The sequence below is a fragment of the Phacochoerus africanus genome, chromosome 1 (genome assembly GCF_016906955.1).
Source record: "Phacochoerus africanus isolate WHEZ1 chromosome 1, ROS_Pafr_v1, whole genome shotgun sequence".
Classification (NCBI taxonomy): domain Eukaryota; kingdom Metazoa; phylum Chordata; class Mammalia; order Artiodactyla; family Suidae; genus Phacochoerus; species Phacochoerus africanus.
Genome location: NC_062544.1, coordinates 225,112,520 through 225,128,556, shown reverse-complemented (window position 1 = coordinate 225,128,556; position 16,037 = coordinate 225,112,520). Strand labels below are relative to the sequence as shown.

Sequence of the window (16,037 nt, the reverse complement as noted above, 5' to 3'; positions counted from 1 at the left end):
TGGCTACTTCCTGCAAAAAGCTTTGCCCCACTCGCCCATCCTTAGGAGCTGGTATAGAGGAAGGTAATAGCTGAAACCCTTGAACGTAGCTCTCTGGACTTCCCGGGAGTCAGCTGCTGGTGTCTTGGCCACAAGCTATCAGACAGCTATTGAGGCAAGTGGATCCCCGTATCCCACTGAGAGGAAACTCCCTCAGCCTGTTCTCACTGGCACAGTCCTGAACACCTACAGTGGAACTGTGATAAGGAAGTTACTATAGGCCCAGTATTTTCTCAAGGAGGAAGAGAAATGGGGGCAGAGCACAAGCTCTTCCTGGACAACTTCAGTAGAAGTCTAGGCTAGGCTCTTTTTCAAGCTTAAATTTCTTCCAGGACTTCTGAACCCTGGAAGATGATTGGACAGGGGGAAGAAGTGGGCTTTCTTAGTGGGTCACAAGAGATTATTGTATTCAGATTGTTCCAGGAAAATCATACATTATCAGGAAGGATAACCTTACTGGGGCCTTTTGGGCCAGAATTTCTTGAAAGGAAAGTGGTGGTGGGGGTCAGTGAGTTGTTGCCAGAACTTGAAATCCAGCGGGGAATGTCACTGTTAACCAGAAGCAAGTATAACCAGTTTATAAGCCCACACTCTCAGAAGCATGCTAACCTGAGGACCTTCCATGCTTTTCCTGTCCACATTCTGTTTTTAGATGCCTACAGAGAATCGAAGGCACATACTTATGACACTGTGCTCTTTTCTAGGGGTTGTACCTCCCAGTCCCCTCCAGTTAAGCTCCAAGAGCTTTGATTTCAGGGACTTCTCAACACTCAAGGAGTAGAAAGAAATGGAGAAAGGAACTTTAAGCCAAGAGTAATGTTTCCTCTCACGATGATTGAAATGTGGAATGTGTTCAAGGTGAGAACACAAAGAGAACTGAACAACCGTGTCTATTTGAAAAAGGTCCAGAAATAGCTCATTATATGAAATTAAGAATTTGAGAGTGAATAAGTAAAAGAATTGCCAAATAGTGGCATAACCTCTGCATCTATGCAATCCTTTTGTGCTTTCCACCATGATGGTAAGTAAGAAAGTGGTTCCAAGAAACTGATCCTATGACTCTTTACCCACAGAGTCCTGTATGCTGTGCGTGAAGTCCAAATCCATGCACGGTATGCAAGGCCTTCTAAAATCTAAACCCTTACAGTCTTGTCTTATCACATTTGTAGTTCCCCAAACAGTGGTGCCTGGTCCATGGTGAAAACTCAACATAAAGATAAATAAGCTTAAGTCCTCTGCCTGGATAATACTTCATCTTTAAAGAACCAGATTTAACAGTTACTATCATATATGTACTTCTCTAATAGCAGTCATGAGGCTGTGAGCTGCTTATGCAAGAACATCATCATCCTGGTCTGTATTCCAGAAGCTACCTAGCATAGTTCCAGGTATTCAGAGCATACACAAAAGTATTGAATGGATAATAAACAAGCAGTTGAAGCACAAGGATGTGTGGTGCCTTAACCAAGAGCATTTTGTAGAACCTCAACCAGGACTAGATTTTAAATATATAATTTTAGTCCCAGCTCTCTTCAAAACCCCACCAGAAATTCTGTATTACATGAATCTTTTTTGCTTTGTTTTGCCTTGAAAATCTATAGCTATATATAAAGTGAACGCCTGGTGAGTGGGCGGATGGTGGTGTTCACTCTTATTTAGTGAAATGTGAATATGTCAGAATTACAGAAAATAGAAAGAAAATGGTTTATTCAAAGCTGTCAATTTTCATGCCTGTTTTTTTAAAATCTGAGATGATGCCGAGATGGTTCAAACTTAATATTCACATCCATTTTATCACATCAAATATGATCATTAGCAAACAGTGTTTGATGGTAGCTATTTCCTGACTGACAATAGCCATCCGGAGGTACCCACTTTCCCATATGCCTGGGGCTGATACAATTCAGATAGTGTGGAAAACAGTTGGAGGAAGGAAGTAATTAAAAATAAAGGGGAAGCTGGGGCAGGGGCTAGGTACCAATTTTATCTCTCACAAGAATATCCCTATACCTATTTTTTTGAATGTTATGGGTGGGGACAGAAATACTATTTTTAAACTTGATTCATGTCCTCAAGTTGGCATGCAGTCTTGCCCATAAGATGAGTGTCAGGAAACCCTAAGGGTGGGCACTAGTGTTTAAAATAAGCTCAGGCTATAGCCTAAGAAAACAGGAAGAAATTATCTCTAGAGTACTGTGGATTTGGAGGAATCTGGAAAAGGGGACAGGGGTAAAATTACAAATTCAGTGTCTCAAGCAATATTTTGTAACTGGTTACTTCTCCCCACCTACCCAACCACCTTAAGCAACTTTTCACTGTTACCAGCAATAATTTCACCATGGGGAGCAGAGGGTGGGGATGGGGAGGACCTGGGTGGGAGGGAGGCCTAGCTGACAGGGTTCCTAAGCATTGCCGAGGCTTTGGAGCAGCAGCATCACCCAGAAAGACAGAGGGAAGGTGTTTAGCAATAATTTGTGTATACCAAGGATGCAAAGTAAGGAGGCTTTAACTGCATTCCTAATTTCAGGACTAGGTGGTTGCAAAAATGGACTGGTCATTCACTAACTTCCTGGCCTATCCTTTCTGACTCAACATTTAGCTAGATTATATTACCCAACCTTCCCTCACCTCTAGGTAGGTGGGGTCCTGTGGTGAGTTCTGGCCAATAGAATATGGGCAGAAGTGATTGATGGCATTTTCCAGGCCTGCTTCATCATCCACCACTCTTTCCTCACTCACAGCCTGAGTGGAGAGGAATCTGAGCTTGCAGGGGATGGAGATGCTCCAAAACAGATAGGGTCTGGGTGTGCATGTGATCTACTCAGGAGGTGGCCTATCAAAGAGAATACTCCCTCTCGCCAGCCAATTGGATTTCATTTGTCATTCGATGAAGCCACTGAGGTTTGGGAGTTATCCTTTACAGGAGAGTTATAACTGAAACTTCTAAGCCTTCCACAAAATTGACTCAACTAGTCTCACATACCATGTCCTCCCATGTTTTCTGTCACTCTCGGAAGCACTTTCTTGACATCTCTCCTCCTATGTTAGGCATGCAAGCAGACTCTTTATTCAGAATGTCAAAAACTCACTTGTGCCTTGAATAGTAATGACATTTAAATAGCCAAGGAATGAACAGAGCAATTTTTTTGGGAAAAAAAGGTATAAAGAATTGAGGGGACATGATAAGCAAAGCTTTTAGTTATTGTGGCATTCTTCTTTTCACTGATGTGAATATGTAATTTCAGCTAAAGTGCCAAATCTCTGTGGTTCCTGAAACCTCTAGGATTTAACTAGAATAATGGGACAATTTAAATACCTTTGGGCTCTTAATTTAAAGCTAGGAAGTTGAAGTCTGGTTATTAAATAAATAGACAAAATAATCTCTGTATATTTGGAGTGTTGTTGTAGGAGATTGGAAGTTGGATAGGAACTGGGGTCCACATATAACAGAGAAGCTGGTAAGCAAAGAATTTCCTCAAAGTCCTGTTGCACATTTGAATCTTAATCTAGATACACAGCCCTCTTATTTACCTAGATGATAGTCAGGGCGCAGTACTCCAGGCAAGAATAACCCTGCATTCTGCCCATTACTTCCTCTCAGTCTGACTTTTCTGCTGCCTCTACCCAAGGATAAAAAGGAAGTTCTTTCTTCAACAAAGATGGTCCTCTGGCTCACTGTATTTCCTTACTTTTCCACTTCCCCTGTGGCACTCGGAACCCTTGAAGTAAATATACAGAAAAAAAAATTATTTAAGAGGAGAATTACTCATGATTACAAAGGGAAGGAAACAGGAATTCCTGTTGTGACTCAGAAGGTTAAGAACCTGACTAGTATCAATGAGGATGAGGGTTCAATCCCTGGCCTCACTCAGTAGATTAAGGGTCCGCCATTGCTGTGAGCTGTGGTATAGGTCATAGGTTGCAGATGAGGCTTGGATCCGATGTTGCTGTGGCTGTGGCATAGGCTGGCAGCTGCAGCTCTGAGTCCCTAGTTTGGGAACTTTCATATGCCATAGGTGCTGCCCTAAAAAGACCCCCTCCCCCCAAAAAAGTGAAGGAAACAGGTGCACCTGTCCATGCAGTTGAGGGAAATAGAATGCGAAGTTTCAAGAATATACCAGCTAGGTGTTTAGGTGTTCCCTGCAGGGTGGCTGGCATAAAGGGAAAGGAAATCTACTTATCTTTGCCCATGAACTGCTAGGGATAGAAAAATTGTCGGTGCCTCTTCCCTGTCTGAATTTCAGGGAGACGCTTCTGAGTGTCCTGAGTGACCCAACACACAAGGCACTACGATCGAGGTCAGCAACTGCCAAGCCATGCCTTTGACCTGTACCACTCCCCTCCCTTCATACTTTTTTTTTTTCTTTAATGGCTTCGCCTGCCATATACAGAAATTCCCAGGCTAGGGATCAAATCAGAGCTGCCACTACCGGCCTACACCACAGCCATAGCAACACTGGATCAGAGCCACATCTGTGACCTACACCACAGCTTGTGGAAGTGCTGGATCCTTAATCCACTGCACAAGGCTAGGGATCAAACCCGCATCTTCACTAAGACTATGTTGGGTCCTTAACCTGCTGAGCCACAGTGAGAACTCCCCTTGATATCTTTTTTTGAACTTAATTTTGGATTTGAAACCTCCCATCCACATGTACACATCTCTTGACTATCTCTTTCTAGCAGGTTTCCTGCCAGTTCCTTTTCTTTCTGTCTCAGAGAGACCCTAGACAATGACACTATACCAAGATGGGGGAAAACTCCCTAACGGACAGTCTGAAGAAATAGCTCCAAGAAAGCTGCTCACTGTAAACTATATTATGGTTTAGAAGTATAGTCACTTCCCTTTGAGAACTGCCACCTTTTGATGTAAAACTCAGCTGTATGATATACTTTAGATAAAAGGATGTGTGCATATATTATATACATTCCCACCATCCAGAAGCCTTAGGAAGCATTGTAAGATTCTGCCACTTCTTTTACTTCTGCCTCCTGCCATGAAATGGTCCATCCCACTCCAAGATTTCTTTAGCATGGGTCCAGGAATAAAAAGACACATGGAGCAGAGCCAAATGGAATCAAGCAGAGACACAGCATCTGCAGCCAAACTGCAGCCACCATTTATAACGTGCTCTGTTGCTGAAAGCCGCTAAGATTCCAGGGTCATTTGTGAATGCAGCAAAGATAATATACCACCTGATCAAGAACACTAGGCTTGGATTTTGTGAATGAGAGATAAAATGTATTGAATAAAGCCCCTATAAGGTTTTTGAGTTGTATGTAAGTAATTACTATAATATAATAGTCCCTCCCCCCTTTCAATAACCTAGGACACTCATTATCCCCTGAAGCATAAATGCTCTTATGATGTAGAGATCAAAGAACCTAGATCATTAAACTGGGTAGGATTAAAAGAAACTAGCTTAAGACCTCCAAAAAGCTGGGATAGTGGTGAACATCCACCAAGCCCATTTACTCTAAGTCAACACATTACAAGTAGAGTGTGGCAGCTTTAGGATATATCTTTGTAATAGCTACATAGATAAAGTTGGATTTTTTTAAATCTTTATTTCGCTCCCAGATTTGCTAGGTACTGTTTCTTAGCAACATGATTTTGGAAAGAACAAGTCCCTTTCAAGCTAGTACTGCAACCTCAAGATGCTCTTTCTGATGACCTCTGTATTCCCTGAGATGCTCCTTAGATTCTGTCTTTCTCACTCAAATCCTTTGAGTTAATTCTCTTTCCATGATTCAAGCATATGTCAACTTTTATACCTGATTTTCTCTGGTTCTGCTCTTAATTAGACCTGGGATATATTATCCTGGCTGTGTTGGCCTATTTTTTTTTTAAGGTATCATCTTCTTTGGTCAGTTTACTCCTCCTTTTAATCTCCCTCATTTTCATATAGCCAAGTGAACGCTAACCCGTACAGTTATACTACTGGGAGACAGTTCTTCCCAAATCTCGTGTTTCTGCACAACTTCTGAGCTGAAGCACTGACAACATTTTGTTCTAAACTGTCTTTTCAAGGCTGTTTACAGCACACAGCCTTGGAAGACAGTGTCTTGTTTGAGAGGAGAGAGAAGACTTGTTTGCTTCTCAGTATAATAAAGATAACATCTTCCTCCCACTCCAAGATTAAACATTTATCCTCCAGAATAAAGGTTGGGTGGGTTTGTTTGCACCCCAAAAGATTGGTCCTTCCTAAGCTCAAGGTTCCTCAGCTATGACAAAAATAACTATGTCCAGTCCCCAGCAGTTATCTATGCCTGAGTCAACTTTAGGGGGTCCTAGAGGACACAGGGCACTGCCGCAAATAGAAATAACATGCTACCTGCTGTGCAGTAAGTAGTGAAGTCTTTTGTCTCTGACCCAGAAGTCTCATGTCTTCCGCCAACATTCATAAAACTATACAGCACTGTAATTTGTTAGCTTGCAAGTTGGGAACAGTCTTGGATCCTTCACAGTCTTGACATATACTACTTCCTAAGTAATTGTAATTTATATTATGGCATATAATTTATCATAAATTAATATCTCTAAGAATTCATGTTTATATGAATCATATGTGATACCTCTTCCTCTAAAATATAAGATTGTAAAACCACAGTACACCCACAACACACACAAATATAATTATCACTATTTCCCCAAATGTTTAGCATGGTTCCTTGCTCAAAAGTTTTGTTCAATGATGAATGAATTAAAACTAGGAAAAGAATTGTACATTTACTATCAAACCGTCAACCCATTTCTACCTCTTGTTACTGCAGTGCTTCTCAATAGAACAAAGAAAAGTCAAAATTGATTTCAGGCCTCCAAAATAGAAACTCAGTCTAGCCAATATCACCCAGAAGTTGATGCACTGGTTTTATTAGGAATTATGGAGGCATTTCATTCCTACTTGTCCAGGATGGAGTTAGGGCCTTATCTTTCTCAGTAAATGTTTTTGCCCTCTTCCCCCCACCCCAGACCGGACCACACTATGATGTATAGCATCATAAATATTGGCTCTTGAGTACCTCATTAAACATTTTCTTCTGAACATGTTTTCTGTGTAAGGGAGTACTAAACCCTTGGAATTTAAACATATAAATGGGAAAATTATAATTCAAAAAGTAGCAAATAAAATTGTATAGTAACAGGAATAGTAAAGAATAATATGATTAAAAACTCTGCAGAAGCAGAGAGGGGCAGCCAAGCCTAAGGATTGGAGTAGAGGATATGTTCAACACCAATATTTATATCCCTACCCAGTTTGGGAGCCTCATCCACTTTTATTTTACTTCTAGCTACTTAAACCTTGATTTTTACCATATTGGTGCAACTATCCATTATTTTTTTTCCCTGTCCTGAAACCTTACTTCAGCTTTTCCTACCAGCCTTTTACTCATACAAAGGTCCTTGATTTGGCTTTTATCTCATATGGAATTTTATTCCAAGCATTGTATTTTCATGTTCTGCTCTGGTTTTCCTCGTGCTGATCACAAGGGGTCAACCTGTTTGGTTCTAATACATTCTGGGGAAAGACATCTATATTTCTAAAAACTTCTGACATAAGTTCAAACCTGCAGGCAGGTTTGAGAATCCCTGTTCAAGGATCTTCTACAAATCCCCAATTCTGAATTGAAATGGATTATGCATATCTGTCAGCTCATTGTAGTACCTGGTTTTTGCCTAGTTAGTTTCTCTCAACCATAGCCTAGATTTCATTTCTTCCCACTCTGTGTTCTGACTTTACAAAGAATAGAGTAGCTGTGGCTAGGACTGTTTGTTTTCTGATTAAGGGTTAACAATGTAATCCCAGAGATAGAACTAGAATCTGCGTGGTTTTTGTTCCTATCAGTGGGACTTGCACCAAGTCTCACAAGGTGTGGAAAATCACAAGCAGGACTTAGTGCTAGCCTCTGTCCATCCTAGATCCAATGGAGAAGAAAAGGGAGGGGGGAGAGGAAAGGAGAAATGATGACAGCTTTCCACCTCTTCTGGTAGACTAGCATACAGAGAAAGTGAAGAAAAGATTAGGAGTTGCCATGGCAGCCTGAAGCTTCTCTCAGAAACCAAGACTTTCCTTGTCAAGCTATCAGAGGAGAAACACCTTTCTCAGTAAGTATCAGCAGAGGTGAAGGGGGCTTCATAGACTAGCAGTGAACCAAAGAAATAGCCATAGAGATGGACCCTTTTTATTTATGCAGCAAGCAGCATGTTCCTCCAGAGTGTGACTAGGCATTCAATGGTTGGGATGCTGAAACACAAGAAACCTACCAATTTCTTAATATATGTAACTGTGAATCAACTAAACTCTTACATTTCAAACATTTTTACATTTTAAGTCAAGCAACTGAATTACAGTCATGTTGCAGCAGTCAGATTTATATTTAGACTTCCAGCTAATTTAGGAAATTATCCAAAATTCAAAAAGTATCATTACACTGTGGCAATTTTTTTGGGTATCCAGGTACCCACTAAAGCATTGGCCTATATACCTTCCAATTTAAGTTGCTAGTGGAGTACTGAATGGGCTAACTGTGTCCAGAGATCCCTATCTTAATGCCACTGGAATCTGAGACCTGGGGGCTACTGTATAATCAGTTGATCAACTGACTACCTATTTGATCAATTAACTCATAAAACATTTATTGAGTGCCTACTATGTGCTAAGGACTATGCTAAGTGGTAAAGATATAAAGATAAATAATAATAAAAAATCACCATCTTAGTGAGCTTTCAATATAGAAAAGCAGTTCCAGTTTCAAAACATTGTGACAATTGTTACAATCATCAGAGATGTATGTGTATATAATAAAGATATATGTAAAGGAGCTAACACTCTCTTTTCTGAGGGTAAGGCGACATTAAAGTCAGGAGAAAAGATATGATGTCAAGTATTTTGTAAGAATTTATCAGATGGAAAATGTTGAAGAAGGAAGAAATTATATAAGCTAAAGAGGGATGAAGCTATGTGATCTGATCGTCTACAATATTTGTTCAGGAAGGAGGACACTGGTGAGAAAGAGACAACAAGGAGGCCATTGTCACCATGATGAAGAGTTTGGACATTACTTAGTATATGATAGGGAAGTTTTCAAACCAGAGACTGCTTTGATCAAGTCATGTTTATGTGTATATGAGTCTGGTGTGTGTGTAGTATGTAAACATGCATGCCTGTGTGTGTGAGAGAAAGAGAGAGAAACCTTTAAAACATTGGAATGGTAGTAGTCGAGGGGCTCTGGTATGATTGCAGACAGGGAGACTGGCTAAGAGGTACAATCATGACCTACATTAGTGATAGGGGTTAGAGATGTGAGAAGATATTTATGAGAATTGACATAAGATGACTGTGTGAATGTGGGGATGAGGAAAGTAAGAGGTATTTTTTTGTTTTTTTTGTGTTTTTTTTTGTTTGTTTGTTTGTTTTGTTTTTATGGCCACACCTGCAGCATATGGAAATTCCCAGGTTAGGAGTAAAATTAAGAGCTGCAGCTTAGACCTATACCACAGCCATGGCAACACTGGATCCTTAACCCACAGAGCAAGGCCAGGGATTGAATCCACATCCTCATGGAGACTATGTTGGGTCTTTAACCCATTGAACCACAGTGGAAACTCCCAGGAAGAGATTTTTATGGCTTGGGTACTTGGATGAAGAAGTTGTTCACCAAAACAGGGAAAGTAAGGGGTTGGAGATGATGAATTAGTTTTGAATGGCATGGATTGTAGAGCCTGTGGAATGTGTAGAGAAAGATGTCTGATAGATAGCTCTATATACAAAGAGTGAATTAGGCTGAAGATATAAATTTGGGATTTGTAAGTAGCAATAGAATAGAAAATGATATCTTCTATGGAGCATATTAAAAGATTGAATACAAAGTTCTAGACTGGTATTTCTCAAGCTTTAGTGTACAGGTCACCTGGAGATCTTACTAAAATACAAAATTTGATTCCATAGCCTCAGAGAAAGCCTGATATCACCTCTAACAAGCTGTTAGGTGATGCTGATTCTGCAGGTATGGGGCCACATTTTGAGTAGCAAGGCCCTAGAAAACATTAATGTTTAAAGACAAGAAGTCCACAAAAAGGATAAGTAGAAGTCAAAGATGTAAAAAGAGAACCAAAAAAAAAAAAGGGAAATATTACCTGTCTTAGTATCCAAATGGAAGAAAGAATTTCATGAAGAAGAAAATATTCAACAAAGTCAAAGGCTGCTGTCAAGTACAATTAACAATACACTAGATGTGGGAGTTCTCCTGTGCTGCAGCAGGCTAAGGATTGGGCATTGTCACTGCATCGGTTTGGGTTGCTGCTGTGGTGTGGGTTTGATCCCTGGCCCCAGTCCACATGCCACAGGTGCAACTAGAAAAAAAAAAAAGAATAGATGTAAATGTCAACAAAAATAGGCAATTTGAAGGTAATTTTAAATTTGGACAGGATAGTTTTTGTATGGTGAAGGGAGCAAAGGCCAGTAGTATCAGAGAGCTATGTGAATGGTAGGTGAGGAAATAGAGATAGGAAGTATAAACTGGTTTTTGTTAAAAACAAAATAAAAACTTGACTATTATGGGAAAGAGACTAATTGGGTGATAAGAGTGACAAAAGGTTGAAAAACTATCATCATATTTAAGATAGAAAAGACATGCAATTGTGGAAAGCCAAATAACCCCCCCCCAAAGATGTTCATATCTTAATACCCCAGATCTGTGAATATATTATCTTAGAAAAAGACATTTTGCAGATATAACTAAATTAAAGATTTTGAGATAGAGAGATTAGCCTGGATTATCCAGGTGGCCTAGGGTAATCAAGGGTTAAAAGAAGAAGGCAGTAGCAACAGAGCCAGAGGACCAGTTGTGATAATAGAGGTGGGAGAGGTGCTAATGCTGGTTTTGAGGAGGAAATAGCCAAGAAATGCAGGCAGCCTCTAAAAGCTGGTAAAGGGCAGAAGTGGATTCTCTTTTTAGAGCCTCCAGAAGGATTAGAGCACTGTCCACTCTTTGATTTTAGTCTAGTGAGACTACTGAGGTCCAGAACTGTAAGATAATAAGTTTATGTTGTTTTAAGTCACAAATTTGTGGTAATCTGTACAGCAGCACTAGGAAACTAATACAAGGATCCTTAATATACTAAGGAGAAAAACTAAAGGAGAATTGGAATGTGTTATCTCAAACAAGAGGAAGGGAAGTAAAGATACAGCACGATATAGCTGTTACCTAACCTGTACTTGGATCCACTCATGCAACACACACTAAAGCAAATCTATTGACCCCAGGTTGTGGTGAAGGGAAGCATAGCATTTATTGCAGGGCCCCAAGCAAGATGAACAGGCAGCTCATGCTTAAAAAACCCAAACTCCTCAATTACTTTCATGGAAGTGATTTTAAAGAAGGCAGCATTAGGGATGTGGGTTGCTGGGTGCCTGATCAGCTCATGGACATTCTTCTGATTGGTTGGTGGTGAGGCAAAAGGATGATGTTTCCCCAGTTAACAGCCTGAGGTTCAGTTTTCTCCAAGACTTTACATCAGGTGTGAAGCTATGAACAAAATAACTATCCACCACCACCTCATGTACACTATCCCAAGAGCTTTTCTGAAAGTTCTGCATCATCAGACCCTCTCTTGGCACAGTCATGAAGAGGTAACACCATTGCAGCTATCCCCAACTCAGTCACTTCTACAGCTTCACATACTCAACCCAGTTTTCTTAGATGTCCACTTTTAGTCTCTTTGTGAACATCTGACATGATCTTCTTGCCAATAAAGAAGTGAGAGAGATTCATTTACAGCAGATTCTTTATGAAAGAAAATATGAGGCCAGGAAGTTGATACTGTTAACTAGAGAAGAATCTGAACTTTGATGATCACAGCCCTGGGTTCAAATTTCTGTCCTTAATAACTATCAACTGGGAAGAGTAACATATCGAAACCTGTTCTCTTGCCTATAAAATAAGGGTCATAGTGCCACCTTCCTGAGCATAAAATGAGCGAATATATATAGAATATCCAGGCTCCCTTCCATTTTAAGTGCCTTCATTTTTGGTGCTTCAGGAGGGTGTGGCAGCTGCTTCATTGTAGCTAAACACAGACTGACTGCTGGTAAATAGTCTTCACATTAGGCCGAGCTCTATTAGGTCTGTAAGAAATTGACCTGTGAGAGAACCGCTGGAATTTCTTGGACTGTTTTCTCCTTTTGAGGGTTTCTAGGTTGAAACCAAAATTGAGAGAGAATATCATTGGCTCTTAGCTCCATCTGTTTTTAACTCATCTTATACCCTCTACATGAAGGCAATTTATTCCTCACCAAGTCCACCTTAGTAAGGGAGGGTCTCCTTGCAGCTCCCTCAGACCCTTGCCAAGTCTCTGCCCCATCCTGGATTCCACACTGGGGCTGCAGGAGATTTTGCCTCCTGGTTTCCATGGAGATATTAGTGGCAGCTCCTGTGCTGGAGGGAAACCTGAGCTTTTGTATTTAAATGTGGGAAGGTGGGGGGAAGGGAACTTAAAAAGAAAAGAGAGGAAACCTGAGTAAGTTTGTGGAGGTGAGCCTGTGGGTGTTGAAGGATGCAGACAGGGAAAAGAAAAACCCCTCATGCAGAAAATCAAAGAGAAGGCAGCAGGGGGCAGAGGGGTGTTTATTTCATGCGTGAGAAATATCTTCTAAAGACTAATGTCTGATTTCAGGGGTGTTTATTTCATGCATGAGAAATATCTTCTAAAGACTAATGACAGAATTTCCCAGGCAATTGAGAACCCCCTTTCCTTGTCTGGGCTCAGGGTTGATAGTGCTGCTCAATTTCATTTCCATGAAGCAAGAGAGATTTTTCACTTTGCCTAGTGTCCAGTCTGAAGCTTAAATATTCACTGCTGGTGTAGGAGGACCCACACCAATATCTTTCACTCTCCACCTTTCCCCCTACAATGTCACTAAGTAAAAGCTTTGGGCTCTAGATTACCTGCTATTTATTGGCTGAATCCCTAGTGAAAGGTTGGTGGGGGGAGGAGGAGCTGGTGGCTGGTCAGAATATATGCTAAGATTGAATTGCACAAAGCTCAGATGATGTCATCTTGAATAAAGGTCTGACCTACTGAATGTTAAATGTGGCTGAGTGATGAATCCCCAGAAGGGATCAATGGCAGAAACCTCTATGAAAGGACTGTGCCGCTTCTTTAAAATATTAAATAGGTGGCTCTGCTGATCTCTGACTGCAACTCCCAGAGCGCTGGTGGAATCTCAGCTTTCTGCTATAATCACTTAAACATTACTTACTGCCCTAGATAACTGTGGGTCACGTGGAGTTTGCACCAAAAAAGGAAGTGTTTGAAAAAAGCCAAAGCCATTATAAGCCATCAGAGTGCCTGCCAGTTTTAAAAAGAGGAAACAATTCAATTTAATAAAACACTTTCTGAGGTCTACTATGAACCCAGTGTGTGCAAAATGAGTGAGATGGTCTTTGCCTTCAAGGGGTGTACACTCTGGTTAGGCTGGCAGATACACTTACAAATAACCAATAGTGCCAGGCAGCAAGTAATCAATACCATAGGGGAGTCCAGAGAGTGTGAATTGTAACACAGGAAAGAAAAGAACAGTTTATATTAGATGACTCTGAAGTCTAGACTTTTATAACAGACAAAGAAGAGGGAAGTACAGAGAAAACTTCTGCAAGGATAGAATAGAAAAAGCAGTTTTACAAATTGCCTGATATAAAATGCCAGGTCTGCAAAATTGTCTGTCAAGTGGCATGCAAGCTAATTTTTCACATTTGTTTCTCTCTGATGACATTTTTTTTTTTTTTTAGGGCCGCACCAGCGGCATATGGAGGTTCCCAGGCTAGGGGTCTAATTGGAGCTGTTGCTGCTGGCCTATGCTAGAGTCACAGCAACGCCAGATCCTAGTCGAGTCTGCCACCCACACCACAACCCACGGCAACACCAGATCCTTAACCCACTGAACAAGGCCAGGGATCGAACCTGCAACCTCATGGTTCCTAGTCAGATTCTTTCCACTGCACCACAATGGGAACTCTGACATTATTTTGATTGCTGGGATTTATGAGGGACTTTGTATTGGTGCTGGCTTGGCCTCTATTCCATTTTTGCCACTCACTAAGCCACAATATTTTGGTATTAGAGGATCAAAAGGGTTAATAGTTTCATTTTAAAATAGACCCAGAGGCTAGAATTGTGTGAAAGAATGCTTTAGAAAGAGTATGGGTTCAGGGTAGTAAAAGCTATAAGGGTGTGAAGGGGATTAAGAAACTTGTCTAGTTGAGATAGGACTAAAATAAAGGAGGAATTTATGCCAGTTGGAGCTCCTTCTCAGCGTCATGGTACATAGGAATGAGGAGATAAGTAATAGCATCATAAATGCTGGAGAAATTTTTGACATCCCTGTCACTTACAGTCTGAGTTTAGTGCATGCTGTTCAGTCATAAGCCTTCTAGTTTTTATCCTAAAATTAGGAAAAGTTTAGAAATACGTTAAAGGACATGGAAGCCAAAGGCTGTAATTTGTGGCTATAAGCCTTCGGATGGAAGATATCAAGAGGTAGTGGGACTAAAGGAAGGCAGTTATTTCTTAGAAAGGAAAAAAAAAAAGCCGGATTTGCTCAAACCAGTCATAGCTTCTGTGTCACTGAGATATTGGTTATGAAGGGTTTTGTTTTCTAGGTCATACTCTTAGTTGATTAAGAACATACCTATAATAAAAACATTTCCCTAAGTTTCGGCAATATAGCAGAATATTAGCAATTTATAGACTAAAAAAAAAAAAAGTAAAAGCACAGAATGCCAGGAGTCTACTCTTTTCATTCTTTTTATTTTTTCATTCTCAGTCACATGGTTTACCACAGACTCTTTGGACTCCTAGTTTATTTCCTTTAAGGACACCGCCAAGTTTCTGGATAATTGACAACAACAACAACAAAAAACCCCTCTGGCTTCTTAACCTCAAGTAGACACCCACAGACACGTGGGCACCTCATTCATCCAAACACAGTCAAATGCACTTATACCATACATTTTGGTAGTTATGGTCAATGTGGCATGACAATTCCTAAAAAGGAGTTTGGTAATTTAAGGAGTGTCCCCTTGACACCACAAAAGCTGGAAACCAACGTAGTGGAGACAAAATAAAAATTATAAAGGAAAAAGTGAGTCATAAATAATAGAAAATAGAGAGGGGGAAAAGGTGGAGAAGTAGAAAATTAAGGGTAAAAATTAAACTAGGATGGATGTCTTAAGCACTTAATGAATAGCTTAGGATATGAAAAGTGAATGAATAAATTTTCCAGTTTACTCTCATCTTGATTTAAAGATAGAAATTTCAGAGCTAAAAAGGATCTGGTGATCATCCAGTATATTTTTCCCTTTCACAGATGAGAAAGTGGGAGTCAGGAGGAGATGAGTGACTTATCTAATACCAGAGTTGATTAGATATGAAGCCAACATTAGCAGCAAGGCTTCCTGACTCCTGGTGCAGTGTTATTTCTGCTACATCATTTCCCAAACCTGGTAAGACTACCTGAATCCAAAGTTCATTTGAAATTTAAATACTTTCCCATTTTTCCTTTAATCTCTAACATTTTTTTTACTATTATTGTGTTGCTTTAGAGCTTACAAAATGCTTGATCTTTTTTAATCTTTATGCCAACTCTGAGAGGAATAACTATAGCTATAAAATAACTCACATGGGACATACCTAATTTCAACTTATGATATGGTTTTCCCCCACAAATACTTACCCAACTCCTGCATGTAAGTTGGTGCCGCCGCAATGGAGAACAACATGTAAGTTCTTCAAAAAACTAAAAACAGAGTTATCATATGATCACCAATCCTATCCTTAGGCATATATCCAGAGAAAAAGCTAATTCAAAAAGATACAAACATCCCAGTGTTCATTGCAGCACTATTTACAATAGCCAAGACATGGAAGGAGCCTAAATGTCCATCAACAGATGAATGGATAAAAGAGATGTGATATATGTATATGTCTATGTGTGTAT

At 40.2% G+C, this 16,037-nt stretch overlaps 1 long non-coding RNA gene across 3 annotated transcripts in view; it reads left to right on the top strand.

The window, feature by feature from the left end:
• The window catches only part of LOC125133553 (uncharacterized), a 319,775-nt gene extending 304,238 nt beyond the window's left edge, over positions 1–15,537 (top strand). For 2 of the 3 annotated variants that reach the window (XR_007136464.1, XR_007136466.1), the window contains 2 exons: positions 744–897; positions 15,408–15,537. This is a non-coding gene — a long non-coding RNA (uncharacterized LOC125133553). The remainder of the gene's footprint in view (positions 1–743; positions 898–15,407) is intronic. The other variant, XR_007136465.1, reaches the window with a different exon arrangement.
• The last annotated feature ends 500 nt before the right edge of the window (positions 15,538–16,037 follow it).